The following is a 22,644-nucleotide window of genomic DNA, read 5'->3' as shown; positions in this document are numbered from 1 at the left end:
TAGGTGTGGAAATTGACCAAGATCTTCCTGGGAGCCTTACTGTCTGGATGCAACCTGAAGGGATACCTATGAGCCCTCTGGATTTCTTGCTCTAGGTCTATATCTGGCCTGTTCTTCAATGATCCCTCTCTGAGAAGTTTGCAAATAAAAGTGTTAACATCACCACCCTCTGCCCCTTCTGGGATTTTCAAAAACCTTAAGTTGTTCCTCCTAGCTTGCATTTCTAGTCTCTCAATATCCATCTGGAGTGAATTATTCTGTGTCTTCAGGTCCCGGATGTTTTTTGTGTTCCCCTGAACTGATTCAGTGAATGCCTCTACTTCTAATTCTAAGATCCCAGTACGCTTACATACATTGTCTAATTTAGACTCCAGGGTTTCGCATTTCTCATGTATAGCTTTCTGGTTGGTTTCAGAGGTCTCAAATTTAGAGAATATATCTCCCCTAAGGCACTGGAACAGCACCTCCAGTTGCGACTGCCCCTTATCCAGCTTTTCAGGCAGAGACTCAGACTCTCCAGAGCTATGACTGCCTGCCTGTCTGATTTCAACCTCCACCAACGTTGCTGTCAGGAAAAACTGGTGCAAGACCTGCCAGGGTGCCGGTCGGGTCCAGACTAACAGTGAGTCCTGGGCACAGAGGCGGCGCAATGGTGTCCATCTGGACCAGAAGAACAGGAGGCTCTGAGAGGCTCCCTTCTTCCATACCAGGATCGCAAGGCAGAGAAGCGTACCTATTCTCGGTAGCAATGATAGAAAGACATTGTTTAGTATGAGATTTTAGAGGGGTCTTCCCCCCCTTAGAGGTGGCCACCTGTTCCATCATTTAAAAATATGATTTGAGTGAGGGCGTAGGCTTCAAGGGAAGGGCAGAGTCCCTGAGATTTTTCCGCTTTCTAATCTCTCTAGCATTCACACTTTTTTGGGTGTCAATGCAACTAAACCTCCCCTTCCCCCCAGCCCCCCTCCTGAACCTCTTGTGTGGCAGTGCTCTTCAGCTCGTGCTGAGAGCGGAGCTGATATCTATTCCTAGTTGAGGGTGCTAGAGGTGCAAGAGACGCTCTCTCTCCGTGTTCTGCAGGGGGGACCTTCGCCAGAAAGCCTCCTCCTTACTTGTGAGCAGCTTACAGATTCTCGGCAGACCGCACCCCCCCCCCCCCCCTCTCCCCTCTACCGCCACTGACCGTACAGCTGCAGCTCCTCTTCCATCCGGAGTGCGAAAATCGATTCTGGCTACTGCCGCCTGAAATTTCCTCCACACTCTCGAGCAGCGACCTCCATATGGTTTGAGGGCTCGAGAATCCGCGTCTGTCTCCACCCCCAAGCAGGTTTGACTCCGCGGTCCTAGAGCGCGGCTCCATGCTCCACTGCACCGTGCCTCCCGGCTCCTGGCTCCTCAGTTTCTCGGTTTGCGGCACCTCACAGCAGCAGTGGCATATCGGGCGGCGAAAACAAAGAAACACGGCAGAATTAATCACTGCTCCACCCTTTCTTTTTTTTTTTCCTCACTATAGCTGAAGAAGTAATAGGGAAAACAACAGGGAAAGGGAAAGGAAAGAGGAAACAAGCATTTACAATGCAATGGCCTCGTCCTTGTTAAAGTTAGAGCTATTAGCATTGCTCGTGACATTTTTGTTTTTAAAACATAAATAAATGGCATTGTCATTTACAATGCCAAACGCTTAACCTCTCGCAAATGAGAGACCTATTGCATTTGCACCCACACAGAGGCACACGCACCCACACACAGCCAGACACACAGAGACAGAGCCACATGCACCCACAGAGCCAGACACACAGAGACAGAGCCACACAGAGACAGAGCCACACAGAGACAGAGCCACACACACACACACACACAGAGCCACACACACACACAGAGCCACACACACACACAGAGCCACACACACACACAGAGCCACACACACACAGAGCCACACACAGAGCCACACACACACAGATCCACACACACACAGAGCCACGCACACACAGAGGCACACACACACACAGAGCCACAGACACACACACACACACAGAGCCACACATACCGAGCCACACACAGAGCCACACACACAGCCATACACACAGAGCCACACACACAGCCATACACACAGAGCCACACACACAGAGCCACACACACACACAGAGCCACAAACTATTTTAACCTGTTTTTTGTTATAAAAAGTTTTCTAAAATCGCCTTTAAAAATATAACCTAACATATTTTTTATGTAATGGTATTTGTTGACCTGAGTTGGGGGTCTGAATCAAATAAAATTATTATTGATTGATGCCCCTATGTCCATCGAGGGATCACTGAGAAAATGGAGGGGTGGGTTGTGGGGGGTTGACACACCAATGTGCCTTGCCATGTGCCAAGCCTAGTGTCTACATGTATAGTGTGGAATATGGCACAATTGGCTTGTGATACCTTGGCCACTTGGTGTTGAATTGCATTAGATGTCAGCCCCTGTTGTGGTATGTAAAATCCCTCCCAAAATGTGAGATGATGTATTAAAGAATGTATGACGAGTGTGGTAGAATCTACAGGGGACGGTTAGAGAGACAGTGACGGGATTTGAAGAAGGCCGAACCCATTTGTACCTATTCATCGTAACAATGCCCATCGGAGTCCAGGGTGTTAGATGACCCTACGCAGGACATGCAAACACCTGCCCAAAATTACAAATGGCTTTACCCACATCGTCTGTCACGCATGACACCCTCAACCATTCGTGTTTTTTTTTAACAGCACTTTGCAAACTGATACTAACAGGTCAGTTCGGACAATGATATACAGAAAACAAAGGCCACAAATAGTTGTGGCTAAAAAGCTAGCAGCATTTAACAGGCTCGTTGAACCTGACGTCGTTAAGTCATTTGACGTGACAGTCACTGCACTGGGTCACACCGAGCTCGCAGTTGTCCCATTCTTATGTATAAGAAGTTCGTTCATCCAGTCCATTCTGCGATCTGTGCTCCTGTTCACGACTAAAAAATCAGAACTAGTCTCAAAAAGGCAAAGAAAAAAACAGATTTGGCTATGCTACTCACATAGAAATCTAAGAACATTAAGAGGTCTGGCCACACACAAGCTTTCCATCTCAAAACAGACCCTCAACCTTACCCCCCTCCCGACATCAACTATTACAAAGCCCCACCCGCTGAAAGAAACCACCATATCAACCAAGTCCCTAGATCTGAGGACTACTTTGGTCAACCCGATCTCACCTAACATCGACCCAGCACCCGTCATAACTGCTCCATCTCACCAAGTCACCCCCGCCCATGCTTCCGGTATCTTCTGCAGACACGAGTTTAAATGAAACTATGCTGCATATTTACTATAAACCTTTGCATATTCAAGCAAAGTGAACCTGGTTTTAGTGGTTAGAAATAAATAGTTTCAATTATTATCCCTGAAGAGAAATGAGTTCCACCTGTTTTTCATTTCATTTGCGTTTACGCAAATATTGTGTAGATTTTAAGTGATATGGACTAGTATGTCTTTTAATGGAAAAAAGCACTGCATTACCAATGTATAGTATACCAGTTTAAATGTAGTTATTAGCTGCTGGAGGTAAACACGGTAAGAGGTGCGGTTGCCCCAGAAGATCGGGGCCACGAGTTCAGTAAACGGACATTAGATACATGATCATACAGGTTGTCTAATGTGATACAGTGACATAATCCGTTGTCATCCTTAAAATCTGCCACTGTGGAGTACATGGGGTACAAAGAACGCCCCTAGTAAGGAGTCAAACTCGAGAAATCCACATAGATATGGTATTGTGGGGGACTCATGGAGAGGATGTGCACCAACACAGATGTTGGAATAAAGAAAGATTTCTGCATTTCCCTCAAGTACAACCATGCGAGGTTTGAGTGTCCTGTGAGTGATCAGGTAACCCACCAGATCCTTCGGTATAATTCAGATCAGATTTGTGAGGATGGATTGTACAGCAGGGTGACCATGCGGGGTTAGAGCGAAAAGAGAAAGATACAAAGAAAAGGAGGCAGAGGGCAAGAGCCTGCGTGGCCATGAGTGGAGGAGGGCACAAGGAGAGAGCTCCTTGAAATTAAAGCCCAGGGGAGAGAAGGGCACAAGGTTTGTTTAAGTGACACAGTGCCTTGCTCTTAACTTTGAAAAAGTCACAAAACGGCAGAGAAGTAGCGTTTTATGCCCCTAAAACCACTTCATTGTGCTTCAGGCCCTGTTCTACGCTTGCTTGCGCTGTTCGCCTTCAGCCTGTGCGCTTTGTAGCGATCTCGTACGTCTCGTATGGCTGCAAGCGCCGGGCCTTGCCAAACCTCACGCGTCTCGCGTACCAAGTGTACTGCACGTTCGAGGCAACAAGGCAGATGAGGCGTACAGGCTGCCGGGCGGCTCGCACGCGTTGGTGATGGTGCGAACAGTACTCACGGGGCAAAGCGATCACCAGGAGTGTGCGCTCCACGGACACCACAGTCCGGGGAGGGCACTCAGCGCAATGTAGTTGTCACAATACCTTTGGTCTTGGGTTCAGTGCGGACAACCAGGGGGGGGGCAATGCCGTACGTCGCGGTGTCCTCCTCCTTGTGGTGCGAGCTAGGGCTCGGGGAGCTCGTGGGTCACGGTACTCGGCGGGGACGGTGCGTTGTTGGGCATCTCTCACTCGGGATGCACGCACTGTTCCTGAAAGAGGGGGCAGACACTCTGTGCGGGGCGAAGCTGCAGGGTACGTCAAAGGGTACGGGACGTACCTCACCGTGCTACGCGTCGCAGCCGCTCATGAACAGCGGCAGGCACTTTCACTAGCACAGTTCACGAAGGGGGAAGCAAGCACATCCTCCGACAGCTGAGCCCTGCCAGTGCCATGGAGATCCACTGGCGCAGATAGGGCTGGCTGAGCCCGCGGGTAGCACCGGCGGCAGTCGGGGGGGAAATGGCAGAACAAAAGCGCCGCCATTTTTGCGATTCGGGGGCGTGTATTTAGCAGTTGAGTGACGGATGACATCACGGCTTAAAAACTGCAAAAAACACGCCCCCGAATCGCAAAAAGACGGGGCTTGAACTGAGTGACGCCCCTCTCCTCCAATGGCTGGCCTCCATTTAGGAAGCCAGCCAATGGAGAAGAGGGGCGGGTTCAAGCCCCCATACTGCCAAAACATAAAGTCTTGGACTCCGCCCACTGCGTGGGACGCTAGTCCAAGACCTAAAAACTATCTTCACGTAAACGAGTCTGGCGCTAGGCATTTGCTGTAGGAGTCTCTGTCTTTATCATCACACTGCTTGACTGAACCAAGTCATCAATTTCAAAAAGTGGGTCTCACCTCCTTCGTGCCTCATTACAATGGTTTATCTCATGGGAAACTTCATATGTGTTAAGAAATCAAAACAAAGACTGATGAAGAGGTTTGGAGGCTGCCAAAGAACATAGTGTGTATCAAGACTGCATTTACAAACTGTGCTGTTGTAAAATGCAAATGGGAAGCACAATTAATTCACTTAAAGCAGGAAAACAGAACAATGAAATTGTCTCATCTATTAAGACCAACTTCATGTTTTGTTTGGAAACCTAAACGTGGAAGTGTTGAAGTATGCAGACTAGTGTAATTATGCAGCAAGTAGGCATACAGAGGGAACAGTAACAGGTACCCACCACAAGCGAACATTCAAAGAGATGAAGAATTTGAAGGGGGGTGAGACCGAGACATTTCACCGCCCACCAGTAGAACTGATTTCTCCTAGTAGATAAATCTGCGTGGGCACTCCAATTTCTCTTCTCCATATTCCTTCCTTGGAGAAGCTAAAAAACATACCCGGCGTATTGCCTCTGTGACCCTCTAGATATTTAAATCAATGAAGAGGCAGGCGCTGGAGACTGGAAAGCAGGAAACAAGGTTTTTTATTCTCTCCGGAGGAGAACACAACGAAACGGACAGAAGGTATCGTTCTGAGGTGCTCTAACTGTATTTCTGAGGCCTGGCCTCTTATATCCACATTTATGACTTTATTACATGTAACACATTCTCGTTGATACTTTGATGTACGGAAAGACATCCTCAGAATCCCCTTTGGGCCCGTTCCCACACACATTTACAGTTGAAGTCCCCACCCTAGTCACAACAGGTGATGAGCATCGCGCAGCTGGATAATCCGCCGATTCACGGAATGTGGGGAGTTTGATCGGATCTCATGGGGTGGGGGCTTTGATCAACCCGGGGATTCTTTGATGGGGGAAGCTTTCTATTGTACGGGGAGGGGCAAGGATGGTATCGGCAGAGCTGGGTGTCGGCCTGGGAACGGGGAGGACAAAACGAGCACACGGGGAAAAAGGGGGTTTGCATCTAAGGGCCGGAGATCATGAAAGGAAAGCAGGGAGGTGTCGCGCTGGGAACAGGATGAGGGCCTGGGGCAGAGCTGCGCCGAAGAGGGGTTTATGACTCAAGGCAGGTGCAAGCAGGGGGTGGTCAGCGTGCAGGCTTAGTGAAGGCAAAGGGCTATGTCAGGGGCCAGCGGCATGCAAAAGGGTTTGTTCTGATCGGGGCATCTTAAAATGGCGGGCGCGCACGACAAAAGTGTGGCATCAGGGGAAGAGGCAAGATGGCGCAGATAATGTTCACCAAAACGCACTAATTTTCCACAGTCCTCCCTTTAACATATTCAAGACATCTTGCCGGTTCATTTTCTATTCGGTTCTACTGTGGTGAGCATGAGAAAGAAAACGGTAGGAACCCTAGAGGAAAAGAGTTGTAAACAATACATTTTGAGGTTTCTAGTTTTTAGGAGGTGCACCTATTTGATAAACTTTGATAAATTTGTTCAGCAGGAAAGTCATAGGAATGAAATACAAAAACGGCGAGCAGCAAGTACATATCATAACGTGAACTGGCAGGTTAATACATGTTTCAGATTCGGATTGGAGCAGGATCAATACAATGGCGGCTGGGAGAGAATTGAGGCGTAGCAAAACGGTGGTTGAGGATGTCGAATGTTCGAAGTTTTATGAGTTCTCATTGTTCTTTGTGGTCTTTCGTTGGCGCTGTTGAGCACCGGCGGTGGAGCTACAAGTCCAGCTCTGTTCTAAGTTCTGCGTTGCAGGGCGCGGCCCTTTCCTCGCGTTTCTGGTCGGAAAGGTCCTTTTCGCCCTGTGTCCTTTGAGGTGATTGTCAGAAAGTTCCGATGGAAGAAGAGCGTTCAAAACAGTCCATAGGGTAGGTCAGAGGAAAAAGGGGGATGGAGCAAGGCCAAATTGGGAACAAACTAGGGGAACGAGAGACTTCAAATGGGCGGGCGTGCGACGGAATTCAGAGAGCGGGGACTTGTCGAAAGGCACTGGACGTCGAGCAGGGGCATCAGGTCGACCCTTTCTTTTCATGCTGTCGAAAACAGTGCCTCGTCCTGCAGCTCCTTTCAGTCGTGGTCTCGCCTTGGCTAATGTCACAGGTGTCCCTTAGTCTGCAGTCGGGCCTCGTGCTCCCACATCCGGTCCTTCTCTCCTCCAACAGCAGTACCCTTAAACAAGTTTGAAAAGACAGTCTTTAGAAAATTTGCAGATGAAGATAATCAAAAAGTCTATTTCTCTCCCAGCTCCAGGCAAAGAATGAAAATGTCCGTTATATTTAACGTTCACAACTGGCATATGAATGACCGGTGGCGGACCTGTTGGATTTACTATGACTTTCCTTCATAATCATTTATTACAGGCATGACAGTTCATCTGATGGTAACCCACCTTCGGGAGACAAATCTGGCAAAGATATGCCGTTCTCTAGAGTTTCACATTTACAAAAAGGGTACAGTGAGTCGTCAACATGGTACTACACAGGTATTTTGCTGAGAGACGAACATGGCTAAACATTTCCTTTCTATCGGTGCATCCTGTTTTTCAACTACTGCGGGGTTCATTTTGATGATTTCTTTACCTTGGTCTAGTCTTGTTAACCTTGTAAAACATCATTCTGGGTCCTACGTAACCTTTTACAGCCCGGTTACTTAACTAGGGAGGACAGGGGTTTTATGGGAAACAACCAGGGACATAGACAGGGGAGGTAACGGGGGTGATCGTTTTTCTGGTTTGGGTATTGCGACGATTCGGGGAGGGGAGGGTCGCGTATTCTGAGGTCCTTGTTTTATACTATAGGAGCCGTTGACATGTAGTTCCCTTATTTCGGGCCAGATTAGGGAACCTCTGTCGTCTTACCTGTCCTTTCCCTTACGGCCCAACCTGGGTTCATTGACTTCTAGCGGAAAAGGAGAGGTAATGACGCGGCCTCAGGGTGATTGTATTAAAGACAAGCGTTTGTGCAAATACTGACGGTATTTGAAGCCAATTAGGTGGTGTGCTAGGGGTGGCAATCTGCCAATTTCGGGGCTAACCACTCGGAAGAGTGGTAGTGCAAAAATAGAGAGAGAGAGAGAGGGAGAGAGAGTGAGAGAGAGAGAGAGAGAGAGAGAGAGAGAGAGAGAGAGAGAGAGAGAGAGAGAGAGAGAGAGAGAGAGAGAGAGAGAGAGAGAGAGAGAGAGAGCGCAACGGCAGGCTAAATAGTACACGTGCAACAGAGAGGGCGGCAGTGCATTCAAGAAAGGCTATTTAGTGCATTACACAGTAAAGGGTATTCACGAGTCCGCGTTAGAATCTTGTAATCATGCAGTTTGAGCATTAGACAGGGTAGAGGGGACGTGCTTTGAGAAAAGGAAAGAAGAAAAAGGAGGTACCATTTTGTCGCACTTTCTCGCATTCTCGGTCCTTTGACCAGTTGGGTCAACGCCTCAGTCACACACACACATTCCCTCACAGTTTCGCATCATACGTAACGTGGGTTCATTCGTCCGGTCTGGTTTAAGGGTGATCACTTTTTATCAGGTTGTGCTAATTTTTCGGGTTTGTTCGATACGTGAGTAGTTTGCAGGCGTGCTTAGACACCACCCTGCGGCGCTAGTCCGTTTCGTGTATTTAGACATGGCAAGGTCTCAGATCTTCGCCACACCTTGGCTGTAATCTCTGATGTAACCTGCAGAGGGAGGAAAAAAGGGGGGGGGGGGTGGGGGAGACAGCATTCGCGCGCATTCAGATACATGGATTCATAAGTCCTTTACTTACCTCTTACTCGTCTTTCCTCCTTGGGGCAGGGTCCCCGGGGATATAGTTTTCGGAGTCGGGGGGGGGGTAGTGTGTTCATGTAGGGCGTGTGCGGGGAAACATAAAAAGGAAACCAGAGGTGCCTAGTGCGAGGTATCTAGTCAAAGGATATATCTCACTATCCGGATCCTTAAACCTCTTTCAACGCCGTGGCGTTCTAAAGTTCTTCGGTTCTTGGGTCCCTGCTACTTTGGAACGTTGTACTTTACAATATTTACATTATTTCATTTCACCCTCCTTTTACATTCCCTCATCTACACCATTCGTTTTACCCATCCTTGGAAGTCACGGTCTTCCTCTACGCGAGAGTTCATGAGTCAGTCGCGTACTTTTAAGGCGGAGTGTCGTGTTGTCGATCCGATCCGTCCTCCAGGGCTGGGCAACCATCTTCCTTTAACCTTAAAGAGAGAGCAGAGTAGGGTGCACAGAAAAAGAACTTTCCTACCCATCCCATATTGTTTTAAAATAAAGCATGCAATACCCGTCCATAGTTTCAAAGACTTTATTTTGCAAATTCATTTCAGCATATGGATTAGGAGGGTGTGGTCGTATTTGGTCGGTCGTGGCAATGGCTAAAGTGCGTACAGTGGGGGGTGTCGTTTGCAACAATAAAAACATCGGAAAGTTTTACTCATTCATTTGTAAGAGACTAAAACGTCTATTAATTGGCTGGGGGTTCGGGGGCATATATTTTCATAATTTAGAAACATAATCATAACAGTTGTAATCAGATTTCCTATATGCATACCGTACGTGTGCATCGTAAATGAGGTTTACATCAGTTATAAAAATATAATACATTGTACATTTGTAATCAACATTTGTAATGGGGATTCTTTCATACTGTTCGTCGAGTGAGCTCTCCTTGTCTTTTCTAGCCAAGTGTACAAAGGATCACAAAAATCTCAGAACATCAAGTTTATATTAGTGCGAAGGAACACCACGAGGTGTTCGTAAGTTCCGATTGATACCAGCGCCATTTTGGGCGGGGCCGGCACAGTCCGGAAGCAGCATCAGGGGGAAATGTTTCCATTACTGGCAGTTTGGACCAGAGTCCTTTTCGGCAGATCTAGAATTCACGCTAACAGAAGGTGTGGCAATGTGATGTTTGTTTCGTTGGCGATCGAGGCAGCCGTCCCTTACCGGAAACCTGCAAAGGCCGAAGGCTCCGCCGGGGACCTTTGTATGATCTTCAAGGCTGCGGAGATGCTGTCGGAGAAGGGGGCTCGTGCTCCATGGGACAAATGTTCGAGTTGTATGGCTGGCCAAAGTTACTCTAGTGGCCGGGGCCCGCCTTCCAGCGGATCCAGACGCCATTTTGAGGCCCTACAGGGGCCACTCTCGTCGAGTTTGCAAGAATGGAAGAGACCCTTCGGAGTGAAAGGAAGAGGTCCCTGTTTTGTGAGAGCGGGACGTTCAGCTGGGGTGCAGCTGTGATGCCCCCCCACCTGGGGGGGCGAGGGAGACTCGTTCACATCGTCTCCTTCTCCCGGTGCACTCCATGCCGCTCCTTTTCATCGCCCCGCATGAAGGCCTCTCCACATCCGGTGTTCCCCAAGTGCCACCATTGTACGTTCGGTGCTGCGCAAATACTGGGGTGCCACCATTGTACGTTCGGTGCTGCGCAAGTACTGGGGTGCCACCATGGTGTGTCCGGTGCTGTGGAAGTATGGGCACCATCGCCTGACTGGGGGTGTTCGGCGTCGGGCTGGGGGCTGGGAAACCTCCTACCGGTGGAGGTGGGAGAGGCTCGTCCGCGTCGCCTCTCCCTCCCAGCCCAACTTGGACAAATTGTTGTGGAGGTACGTGCAGGACATCCCGCCGTCCAGGACTGCTACGGCTGTGACGGAAGAGAAAAGGAAGAGGTGCCTCGTTCTCCTTTTGACATGTGGCGGGACTACCTTAGTCTTTCCAGGCCCGTTGCGGCCGGCCAAGGAGACATGTGGCGGGACTACCTGCAAATGCCCAGGCTGCGGGCTCCTGCCTCTCCTCCGGCTCCCCCATACGTTAAGATTTCCTGACCAAGAGTTGGCGGCGGGGCTCGCCTTATATGGGTTGCCGTTGGTTGGGCGTAGCCGTAACCCTGCCCTACTTTGGAAGGTTCCAGAATGGGGGGGGGGGCGAATGTTCTGTTTGACTTTCATTTTCTACAGTTTATCGTTATTATTCCTTGTTTGTTGTGTTAAATTAAAAGTTCAAGTTTATTAATGGTCTACGGATTTTGTTTTATCATTTCTTTCTTTCCAGGTTGCTTCTATGCTAAGTTTCTGCTAACAGGGGTCGAGTAACACGGAAACACGTGTAGAGGAACTCAGACGGGGGACAGTACAAGTACGACATACAAAGACCCAAGACAAATAAAAACAGTTATTGGTCATAATTATCTCTTTCCGTCTGTGAATTTTAAACGAGGCTGGGTTCCCGTCTTGACATTGCCCGACCTAGGAGAACTTGATCATGCCGCTGAGATTTTCCTGGCGAAATCTGTGCCATCGGGCATAATCAAACGTGGTGGTTCTGTCTGGTCTGTCTATGTAAGTCGGGTTCTTCTCTGTCTCGCGCCTTTTCTCGTACTGTCGGTCTGTCGTTCTTGTCGGTCCTTTGCCTTTACTCACGCTCAGTAGAGTCGGGCATTGGGCTTTCCAGTGTCCGACATACCTACAAAAAGCGCATTGGTCTGACCCTAAGTCTGGTCGTCCTTTGTATAGTGTCGGGGGATAAGTTGTGGGTAGCGGTGTCCTGGGGTTGTCCTGTCGGTATATTTCCCTACTTGGTTTATCCTCGTCTTTTCTCTGTCGTTTCGTAGCCTCTCTGCGCCACATACCGAGACTGTCGAGCATGATTGGCGTCGTCTTATTATTTCGAAGGGCTATTTCTAACGTTTCTATTTTATCAAGGTCAAAGGATCCTGCTAGTGGCCACTGTTTGTCTTGGCTATCTTCGGTATACCTGTGCCATAATTTATTATAAGCTATGGTGACTAACCCATAGTTTATGAACATGTCCTTATTAGGGGTGCCTTCTAGTGGAGCCATATGGTCCACCTCTAGCACCCGGTCCGGGCTAAACAGGCTATTTATCAATGGGGAGAAGACAGACATGACGGTTCGTAACGAGGGACTAAAAAGTCAGCACTGCCTATCTTATCACTAGGTGCAAAGACTAGACAGAATATTTCTATTCTACGTTGTTTGCAGGTAGTGAATACCTCATGGATCCAAAAAAAACCAAAAGACCAACAAAATAACAATGGGGAGAATGAGTAGGACCGCAAAGATCTGCGTTACCTACCCTTTTCACTATCTGCAAAAAGGATGGTCTCTTCCCTGCTTGCAGACAGAGAATCTCCAGGAAACAATAGTTTGTGAACAACAGTTCAGTTTCAAGCAATTATTGAGTGGGGGAGAAAAAGAACAAGCACGGCTGCTACCCTACTTATCCTCCACTGCTTGCAAAGGGAGAGAGAGCCTGTTGCTTCTCCGTTTGCAGACAGTGAATCTCTAAATAAAAATAAACAAGGCAATACTAGTATTTTTGAACAATCAAGCAATCAAAACAAATTCTTTCGCAACTTGTCGTGGCAACACGACCTTACCCGGACCATGTGGACAGTTTCTTGTCTTCCGAATCCAGCGCCCGATCGTCCTCTTTTTCTCGTATTTCTCACGGCACTCCTGATGGTTCCCAGTCAGGACCGTAGATCACTCGAGAGAGGTCTGTTCGGAACTAGTGAAGTTCGGATGATCGGCTGCCAGACGAGGGTCTATTGGGCAAGAGCTCTCCCGATCGTTGCAGTCGTTCACTCTGTCGTCGGGACCTCTCCCACTGGATCCACGAGTCGCTGATGGGCCCCACGTTGGGCGCCAATTGTAAAAAGTTCAATCGGGTCGGGGACAATCGATATTTGCCCGGCGGTATTGCCTCTGTGACCCTCTAGATATTTAAATCAATGAAGAGGCAGGCGCTGGAGACTGGAAAGCAGGAAACAAGGTTTTTTATTCTCTCCGGAGGAGAACACAACGAAACGGACAGAAGGTATCGTTCTGAGGTGCTCTAACTGTATTTCTGAGGCCTGGCCTCTTATATCCACATTTATGACTTTATTACATGTAACACATTCTCGTTGATACTTTGATGTACGGAAAGACATCCTCAGAATCCCCTTTGGGCCCGTTCCCACACACATTTACAGTTGAAGTCCCCACCCTAGTCACAACAGGTGATGAGCATCGCGCAGCTGGATAATCCGCCGATTCACGGAATGTGGGGAGTTTGATCGGATCTCATGGGGTGGGGGCTTTGATCAACCCGGGGATTCTTTGATGGGGGAAGCTTTCTATTGTACGGGGAGGGGCAAGGATGGTATCGGCAGAGCTGGGTGTCGGCCTGGGAACGGGGAGGACAAAACGAGCACACGGGGAAAAAGGGGGTTTGCATCTAAGGGCCGGAGATCATGAAAGGAAAGCAGGGAGGTGTCGCGCTGGGAACAGGATGAGGGCCTGGGGCAGAGCTGCGCCGAAGAGGGGTTTATGACTCAAGGCAGGTGCAAGCAGGGGGTGGTCAGCGTGCAGGCTTAGTGAAGGCAAAGGGCTATGTCAGGGGCCAGCGGCATGCAAAAGGGTTTGTTCTGATCGGGGCATCTTAAAATGGCGGGCGCGCACGACAAAAGTGTGGCATCAGGGGAAGAGGCAAGATGGCGCAGATAATGTTCACCAAAACGCACTAATTTTCCACAACAGCCAGACACACAGAGACAGAGCCACATGCACCCACAGAGCCAGACACACAGAGACAGAGCCACACAGAGACAGAGCCACACAGAGACAGAGCCACACACACACACACACACAGAGCCACACACACACACAGAGCCACACACACACACAGAGCCACACACACACACAGAGCCACACACACACAGAGCCACACACAGAGCCACACACACACAGATCCACACACACACAGAGCCACGCACACACAGAGGCACACACACACACAGAGCCACAGACACACACACACACACAGAGCCACACATACCGAGCCACACACAGAGCCACACACACAGCCATACACACAGAGCCACACACACAGCCATACACACAGAGCCACACACACAGAGCCACACACACACACAGAGCCACAAACTATTTTAACCTGTTTTTTGTTATAAAAAGTTTTCTAAAATCGCCTTTAAAAATATAACCTAACATATTTTTTATGTAATGGTATTTGTTGACCTGAGTTGGGGGTCTGAATCAAATAAAATTATTATTGATTGATGCCCCTATGTCCATCGAGGGATCACTGAGAAAATGGAGGGGTGGGTTGTGGGGGGTTGACACACCAATGTGCCTTGCCATGTGCCAAGCCTAGTGTCCACATGTATAGTGTGGAATATGGCACAATTGGCTTGTGATACCTTGGCCACTTGGTGTTGAATTGCATTAGATGTCAGCCCCTGTTGTGGTATGTAAAATCCCTCCCAAAATGTGAGATGATGTATTAAAGAATGTATGACGAGTGTGGTAGAATCTACAGGGGACGGTTAGAGAGACAGTGACGGGATTTGAAGAAGGCCGAACCCATTTGTACCTATTCATCGTAACAATGCCCATCGGAGTCCAGGGTGTTAGATGACCCTACGCAGGACATGCAAACACCTGCCCAAAATTACAAATGGCTTTACCCACATCGTCTGTCACGCATGACACCCTCAACCATTCGTGTTTTTTTTTAACAGCACTTTGCAAACTGATACTAACAGGTCAGTTCGGACAATGATATACAGAAAACAAAGGCCACAAATAGTTGTGGCTAAAAAGCTAGCAGCATTTAACAGGCTCGTTGAACCTGACGTCGTTAAGTCATTTGACGTGACAGTCACTGCACTGGGTCACACCGAGCTCGCAGTTGTCCCATTCTTATGTATAAGAAGTTCGTTCATCCAGTCCATTCTGCGATCTGTGCTCCTGTTCACGACTAAAAAATCAGAACTAGTCTCAAAAAGGCAAAGAAAAAAACAGATTTGGCTATGCTACTCACATAGAAATCTAAGAACATTAAGAGGTCTGGCCACACACAAGCTTTCCATCTCAAAACAGACCCTCAACCTTACCCCCCTCCCGACATCAACTATTACAAAGCCCCACCCGCTGAAAGAAACCACCATATCAACCAAGTCCCTAGATCTGAGGACTACTTTGGTCAACCCGATCTCACCTAACATCGACCCAGCACCCGTCATAACTGCTCCATCTCACCAAGTCACCCCCGCCCATGCTTCCGGTATCTTCTGCAGACACGAGTTTAAATGAAACTATGCTGCATATTTACTATAAACCTTTGCATATTCAAGCAAAGTGAACCTGGTTTTAGTGGTTAGAAATAAATAGTTTCAATTATTATCCCTGAAGAGAAATGAGTTCCACCTGTTTTTCATTTCATTTGCGTTTACGCAAATATTGTGTAGATTTTAAGTGATATGGACTAGTATGTCTTTTAATGGAAAAAAGCACTGCATTACCAATGTATAGTATACCAGTTTAAATGTAGTTATTAGCTGCTGGAGGTAAACACGGTAAGAGGTGCGGTTGCCCCAGAAGATCGGGGCCACGAGTTCAGTAAACGGACATTAGATACATGATCATACAGGTTGTCTAATGTGATACAGTGACATAATCCGTTGTCATCCTTAAAATCTGCCACTGTGGAGTACATGGGGTACAAAGAACGCCCCTAGTAAGGAGTCAAACTCGAGAAATCCACATAGATATGGTATTGTGGGGGACTCATGGAGAGGATGTGCACCAACACAGATGTTGGAATAAAGAAAGATTTCTGCATTTCCCTCAAGTACAACCATGCGAGGTTTGAGTGTCCTGTGAGTGATCAGGTAACCCACCAGATCCTTCGGTATAATTCAGATCAGATTTGTGAGGATGGATTGTACAGCAGGGTGACCATGCGGGGTTACAGCGAAAAGAGAAAGATACAAAGAAAAGGAGGCAGAGGGCAAGAGCCTGCGTGGCCATGAGTGGAGGAGGGCACAAGGAGAGAGCTCCTTGAAATTAAAGCCCAGGGGAGAGAAGGGCACAAGGTTTGTTTAAGTGACACAGTGCCTTGCTCTTAACTTTGAAAAAGTCACAAAACGGCAGAGAAGTAGCGTTTTATGCCCCTAAAACCACTTCATTGTGCTTCAGGCCCTGTTCTACGCTTGCTTGCGCTGTTCGCCTTCAGCCTGTGCGCTTTGTAGCGATCTCGTACGTCTCGTATGGCTGCAAGCGCCGGGCCTTGCCAAACCTCACGCGTCTCGCGTACCAAGTGTACTGCACGTTCGAGGCAACAAGGCAGATGAGGCGTACAGGCTGCCGGGCGGCTCGCACGCGTTGGTGATGGTGCGAACAGTACTCACGGGGCAAAGCGATCACCAGGAGTGTGCGCTCCACGGACACCACAGTCCGGGGAGGGCACTCAGCGCAATGTAGTTGTCACAATACCTTTGGTCTTGGGTTCAGTGCGGACAACCAGGGGGGGGGCAATGCCGTACGTCGCGGTGTCCTCCTCCTTGTGGTGCGAGCTAGGGCTCGGGGAGCTCGTGGGTCACGGTACTCGGCGGGGACGGTGCGTTGTTGGGCATCTCTCACTCGGGATGCACGCACTGTTCCTGAAAGAGGGGGCAGACACTCTGTGCGGGGCGAAGCTGCAGGGTACGTCAAAGGGTACGGGACGTACCTCACCGTGCTACGCGTCGCAGCCGCTCATGAACAGCGGCAGGCACTTTCACTAGCACAGTTCACGAAGGGGGAAGCAAGCACATCCTCCGACAGCTGAGCCCTGCCAGTGCCATGGAGATCCACTGGCGCAGATAGGGCTGGCTGAGCCCGCGGGTAGCACCGGCGGCAGTCGGGGGGGAAATGGCAGAACAAAAGCGCCGCCATTTTTGCGATTCGGGGGCGTGTATTTAGCAGTTGAGTGACGGATGACATCACGGCTTAAAAACTGCAAAAAACACGCCCCCGAATCGCAAAAAGACGGGGCTTGAACTGAGTGACGCCCCTCTCCTCCAATGGCTGGCCTCCATTTAGGAAGCCAGCCAATGGAGAAGAGGGGCGGGTTCAAGCCCCCATACTGCCAAAACATAAAGTCTTGGACTCCGCCCACTGCGTGGGACGCTAGTCCAAGACCTAAAAACTATCTTCACGTAAACGAGTCTGGCGCTAGGCATTTGCTGTAGGAGTCTCTGTCTTTATCATCACACTGCTTGACTGAACCAAGTCATCAATTTCAAAAAGTGGGTCTCACCTCCTTCGTGCCTCATTACAATGGTTTATCTCATGGGAAACTTCATATGTGTTAAGAAATCAAAACAAAGACTGATGAAGAGGTTTGGAGGCTGCCAAAGAACATAGTGTGTATCAAGACTGCATTTACAAACTGTGCTGTTGTAAAATGCAAATGGGAAGCACAATTAATTCACTTAAAGCAGGAAAACAGAACAATGAAATTGTCTCATCTATTAAGACCAACTTCATGTTTTGTTTGGAAACCTAAACGTGGAAGTGTTGAAGTATGCAGACTAGTGTAATTATGCAGCAAGTAGGCATACAGAGGGAACAGTAACAGGTACCCACCACAAGCGAACATTCAAAGAGATGAAGAATTTGAAGGGGGGTGAGACCGAGACATTTCACCGCCCACCAGTAGAACTGATTTCTCCTAGTAGATAAATCTGCGTGGGCACTCCAATTTCTCTTCTCCATATTCCTTCCTTGGAGAAGCTAAAAAACATACATTGCAAATGATGTCTCAAGATCATAGCAGTAGGTATGCATCCAGCTAACAGCCATCCATCTGTGCCTGCATGTGTTTGTATGTTTATTGATTGTATCTAACAATATTGCCTTACCTGGAAATCCTGCCCGCCGTAACATTGGCATCGCAGTGATATGGATCGCGCACAGTGAGGATCTTCTTTAACACCTTCGTAATGCATCTTCCATCCATGGCGGTATTTATATAATCCACGCTGTATTTGGATTTCTCCACATAAATATATATTCCTCTCAAATAAACTATGCCCGGATATCCCAGGGCTCCTTCTCTGCCACTGTGCCATTCGTCCAGAGCCATATTTCCTCTACTCGAGGTTGCTACACCTCTAGCCAGCTAGATGCGTGAATAAGGCTATGCATCCTGCCGATGTAGGCAATTTGTGGAGCCATGGTCTTATACCCGTGCTCTTGATGCCCCTTAACTCCATCCTCGAAGCGCCCTGAAGAAGGAGTGACCGTTTATTTGGGTCTTTCACCGAAACGTGCGTCTGTGTATTATCTGAACAAGACTGGATGAAAAAAAACATGTTTTTTGAATAAAAAAAAATCAGAGATACAACAATAGTAACTGCTGACCAATACCTTTTTGGTTGTATGTTTGGGCATTCATGGTTTTAGTGAATATTTGGTATTTGTTGAGTTGACCAGTCTGGTCTTTGTTTTGTTCATGTGTTTGAGTGAGTGAGTGAATGAATGAGTGTTGTGCTGAATTAATTCATGATAATGCGGGGCCTAGTCCGTGCAACATCTATGAAATATGTTTTCGGTTTGTAGGGGTATGTGTTATTTTATATACAATTTTTCTTACGTGTATACATTTTTCTGACTATTTGTGACTAATGTATGTATACTAACATAACTGTATTATAGCTATGTACAATAAACTGAGGATATACACTTTGACAATATGAAAGTTGATACCCACTATGGCATATACAAGCGTCCTTAACTTCACACTAGACTTAGCTCCTCTTGGATGAGGTGACATATTTACCCCTTGTTTATAGTTGAGATTGTTCGCCACGTTATAGAAATAGCTTTCAGGCAGTTGGGTTTGGTCTGTTGGTTTGTAGTCTCATTCCCCTGGCTAGTTATCAGTCCAGGGGACCCCTTCAGTGTGACTTTTGTTTATTGATTGTATTCCAGCACCTGCCATCGAATGAGAAGAGCCTGCAGGCAAATGGTCTCTTCCTGCAAGGGTCCTCATCTGCAGTGCCCATGTGATGTTCAGAGAGGAGTCAGGACCTGCACTACCATCTCCTGTGCGAAAGAAGTCAACTCCTGCCTTAAAATGGCTCACTCAGAAATAGACCAATATTTGCGTTACTGTGCTCTGGGGATGAAGTTCAGCGATAGATCAACAGCGGCATAAATGTGCTGTTGTAGAGGAGTCAATACCCTGCATTACCATAGCCCACTCTGGGAAGAGCCAATACCCGCACGGTCATGTCTGGTCTGAGATAATGCATTACCTTCCTCGTCCCCTTTCTTACAAGGGGAGGTAATTCATTTTCCAGGCCATCAATATGACCTCACAGACGTTTACCCCTTCCACCACTCGCTGGGGAGGAGCCATTAAAGGGGTCCGTCCATATCCGCTCCTCCTTCTGTTTTCAGCCACTGTTTCGCTGAGACAAATCACAAGTGTCTCTTGTTTGAGCCCAGGAGGGTTGTAACTCACCTCTGCACTGGAGCAAAGTGTTCAGCACGAGTGGAGAGAGTGGACTTCCCCCCCTGGTCACTTCTCCAGTGGTGGGACAGGAGGCATCATCTGTAAATTGGGGATGATTTCCTGGCTTGCACTTGCGAGCGGGCAGCTAGGTGCCATCAGGATGATAATTCATTTTAGTCCAGCTCCCTACAGCAACCCTGTTTGTCAGCAGCTTCCCCTCCTTGTGGAGGCCCTCTTGGGGGTGACGGCGGGTGGGACACCTTCTTGAGCTCTTTGTCTTGCCTTTGCCCACGCCTGTAGCAGGCTATGTTTGGGTTACGTGCTACTATTCTGGTGTGCATAGTGGTGAGACCTTGTAGTCTTTGCTGAGCGTGTCCAGGGCATGAGGCTTACTGCTCTCTGTGCCGCTTATGGTGCTGGGTAGTGACTTCCTGCTGCTTCCAGGGCCTTATGGGTAGCTTGAGCATCCTGGTGTCCAGATTGTTTGGGTTAACTGGGGTGATGTGTGGTGCTCTGTGGTTCTAAAGCTAGCCAGAGGCTCCTTTCTTGGTGGGATACCTTTTCCTAATGGTAAATAAGGGTACCTGCTTATGCTCAGGCTCTTCTCTTTTTGGTCTGGGCAGGTTAGTGGGCACCCCGGGAGGTTCAAGACCCTGTCAGAGATGGGTCACTACCTTGCTTGACCATGTGCTGCTCGGAGATGAGCTAAAACACCTGCAATACAATGTGCTGTGTGAGAGGAGTTAAGTCCTTCAATATAACGGCATACTCAGAAATGGGCCAATAACAGCACACGAGTCCTATTTGTGGAGGAGTAAATACCTAAATCCCCACGTTTTGCTCAGATGTGGGTCAACAGCTGCATAATTGTGTGCAGCTCCAGCTCAGCCAATACCAGCATTACCATGCAACAGGACACTGTTCCCAGAACTGAGAGATCGAGTTTTAATGCCCGGAATTTGTAACTGAAAATAGTTCTATCTCGTGATTGTAAGCCCTGAAGAAGGACATACTAATTGTTCTGGTCGTTAAAGACATGTTGGCTTTTTCCGAAACCAAAAAATTGCAAGCGCACTCAGTTTAAAAAATATTTTCAATACAATTAATTTTGAGATGAAGAAGTAAATCAAGCAAATACATAAATTCTACCAAAGACTTAGTTGTTTTTGAGATCTCAGTTCTGTTTTTATACATATGTTAGCATACCCTGGTCTGAAATTAGTCAACGTCTGCATTACTGTCTCATCTGCTGAGAGAAGTCAATTCCTGCTCACCTAGGCATCATGCATCACCATGCCATTTACTGAGATGACCTTACACTTGCATTATCAATGGTTGTTCTGAGATAGGTCAATATCACAATCTGATATATTCAATGACAGTATTACCACCCTCTCCGCTGGGATGAGTCCACACCCCCATTATCACACCCTCCTCTAAGACGTGCCAGCACCTGCTTTGCAATGTTCCATTCTGAAACGCATCAATATCTGCATTACCATGTGCCGTTCTGATATTGGTCAGCATCTACATTAGCGTAATCTGTCCTGAGGTGCGCCATTTTCATGTGCTATATTGAGATGCAGAAATTACAGCATTGCCATGTCCTGTACAGATCAGAACAAAAGCCTGCAGTTCCTGTGCTGCTCTGAGAGGCTCCTACAATTGTACTTCTGAGTCTTGTTGGGAAAGGAATTCGTTTCAACATTATGCGCTGTTCTGAAATGCACCAATTCCCACATTACCAAGCTCTGCTCAGATCGGAGTAAATACATGTGTTACCATGTCCTGTTCAGGGGTAAGATCTGCATTATCATGTGGTGTCATTTGTACTGCCATGTCACGTCATGTTCGGAGAGGAGTCTGTCCCTGCATCATCATCATGTGCTGTTTTGAGATGTACCAATCCTGCATTACCATGTCCTGTTGTGAGGGGAGAACACGGTGCTGTTCGGGGATGTTTAACCTCTTGGATGCTATGGGAATTCCCCTGCTGTGCTGGGATTTCGCGATCCTCGCACATTCATGACGAGCTGGGCTCGTCATGAGCGTAGCAGGAGGCTACTGCATGACGAGCCCAGCTCGTCATGAGCGTCGAAGGGGTTAAGGCTGACGCCAACTTGCAGCTTTATAAACGGGTGCATGCTCGCGCTACCATGAGGGACACTCCAGATCAGCCGACATCTGGGGTCAGCCGCCCCCACCTGACTGTTTCAGGTGCAGTCTTCCTCAGCCAACAAACGCGCCCTCCCGAGAAGAGAGAGCCAGCCTTAAGCAACACCAGAGGAGAAACAGAGAAAAGTAAAACGATCTACTGATGACGGCCGAGAAAAAGCCACCCCGGGACAGTCCAAACAGAAACGAACAGTATTTACAAGCTCTGGAAGCCACAGACCGCAGGTGCGAAATCCGAGACCACTGACGTCAATTTATCCCGAGGCCCAGGCGTTCAATGAAAACACGAATGCTTGCAGCTGTACATTATTTATTGTAGAGTAGAACAGGGTGCAGTGGGTACTTCTTCATATGTGGTGCTAGCTGCCAGATTCTTCCTGCATTTAACGTTTCCCAGCTCGATGGCGACCACTTGTTGCCCATGAAAGGATGCAGGTGAGGAGGCCTATCTGTCTTTGTACCTCTGACCTTTTAATTACATGCACACAGGCACAGTTTTAGGACATCACATCTCAATGACAAAAATGTCTTATAAGGAAACATGATTTGGCAAAGCCAATAGGTCTAGCCTATAAGACCTCTTGGCTTTGCCAATGCTTTGTAGACATGATCTAAAACCATGCAGCTCCTGTGCAGCATGGCTCTTTAAACAAAATGCAATGATGCAGTCACCACGTCATTTTGTAGGCACTGTTCTACGCTTGCTCGCGCTGTTCGCCTTCAGCCTGTGCGCTTCGTAGCGCTCTCGTACGTCTCGTACGGCTGCAAGCGCCGGGCCTTGCCAAACCTCACGCATCTCGCGTACCAAGCGTACGGCGCGTTCGAGGCAACACGGCAGATGAG

The sequence above is a fragment of the Lissotriton helveticus genome, chromosome 7 (genome assembly GCF_964261635.1).
Source record: "Lissotriton helveticus chromosome 7, aLisHel1.1, whole genome shotgun sequence".
In the NCBI taxonomy this organism is placed as follows: domain Eukaryota; kingdom Metazoa; phylum Chordata; class Amphibia; order Caudata; family Salamandridae; genus Lissotriton; species Lissotriton helveticus.
The sequence above is the reverse complement of the archived record's forward strand: the minus strand, read 5'-3'. Positions refer to the sequence as shown.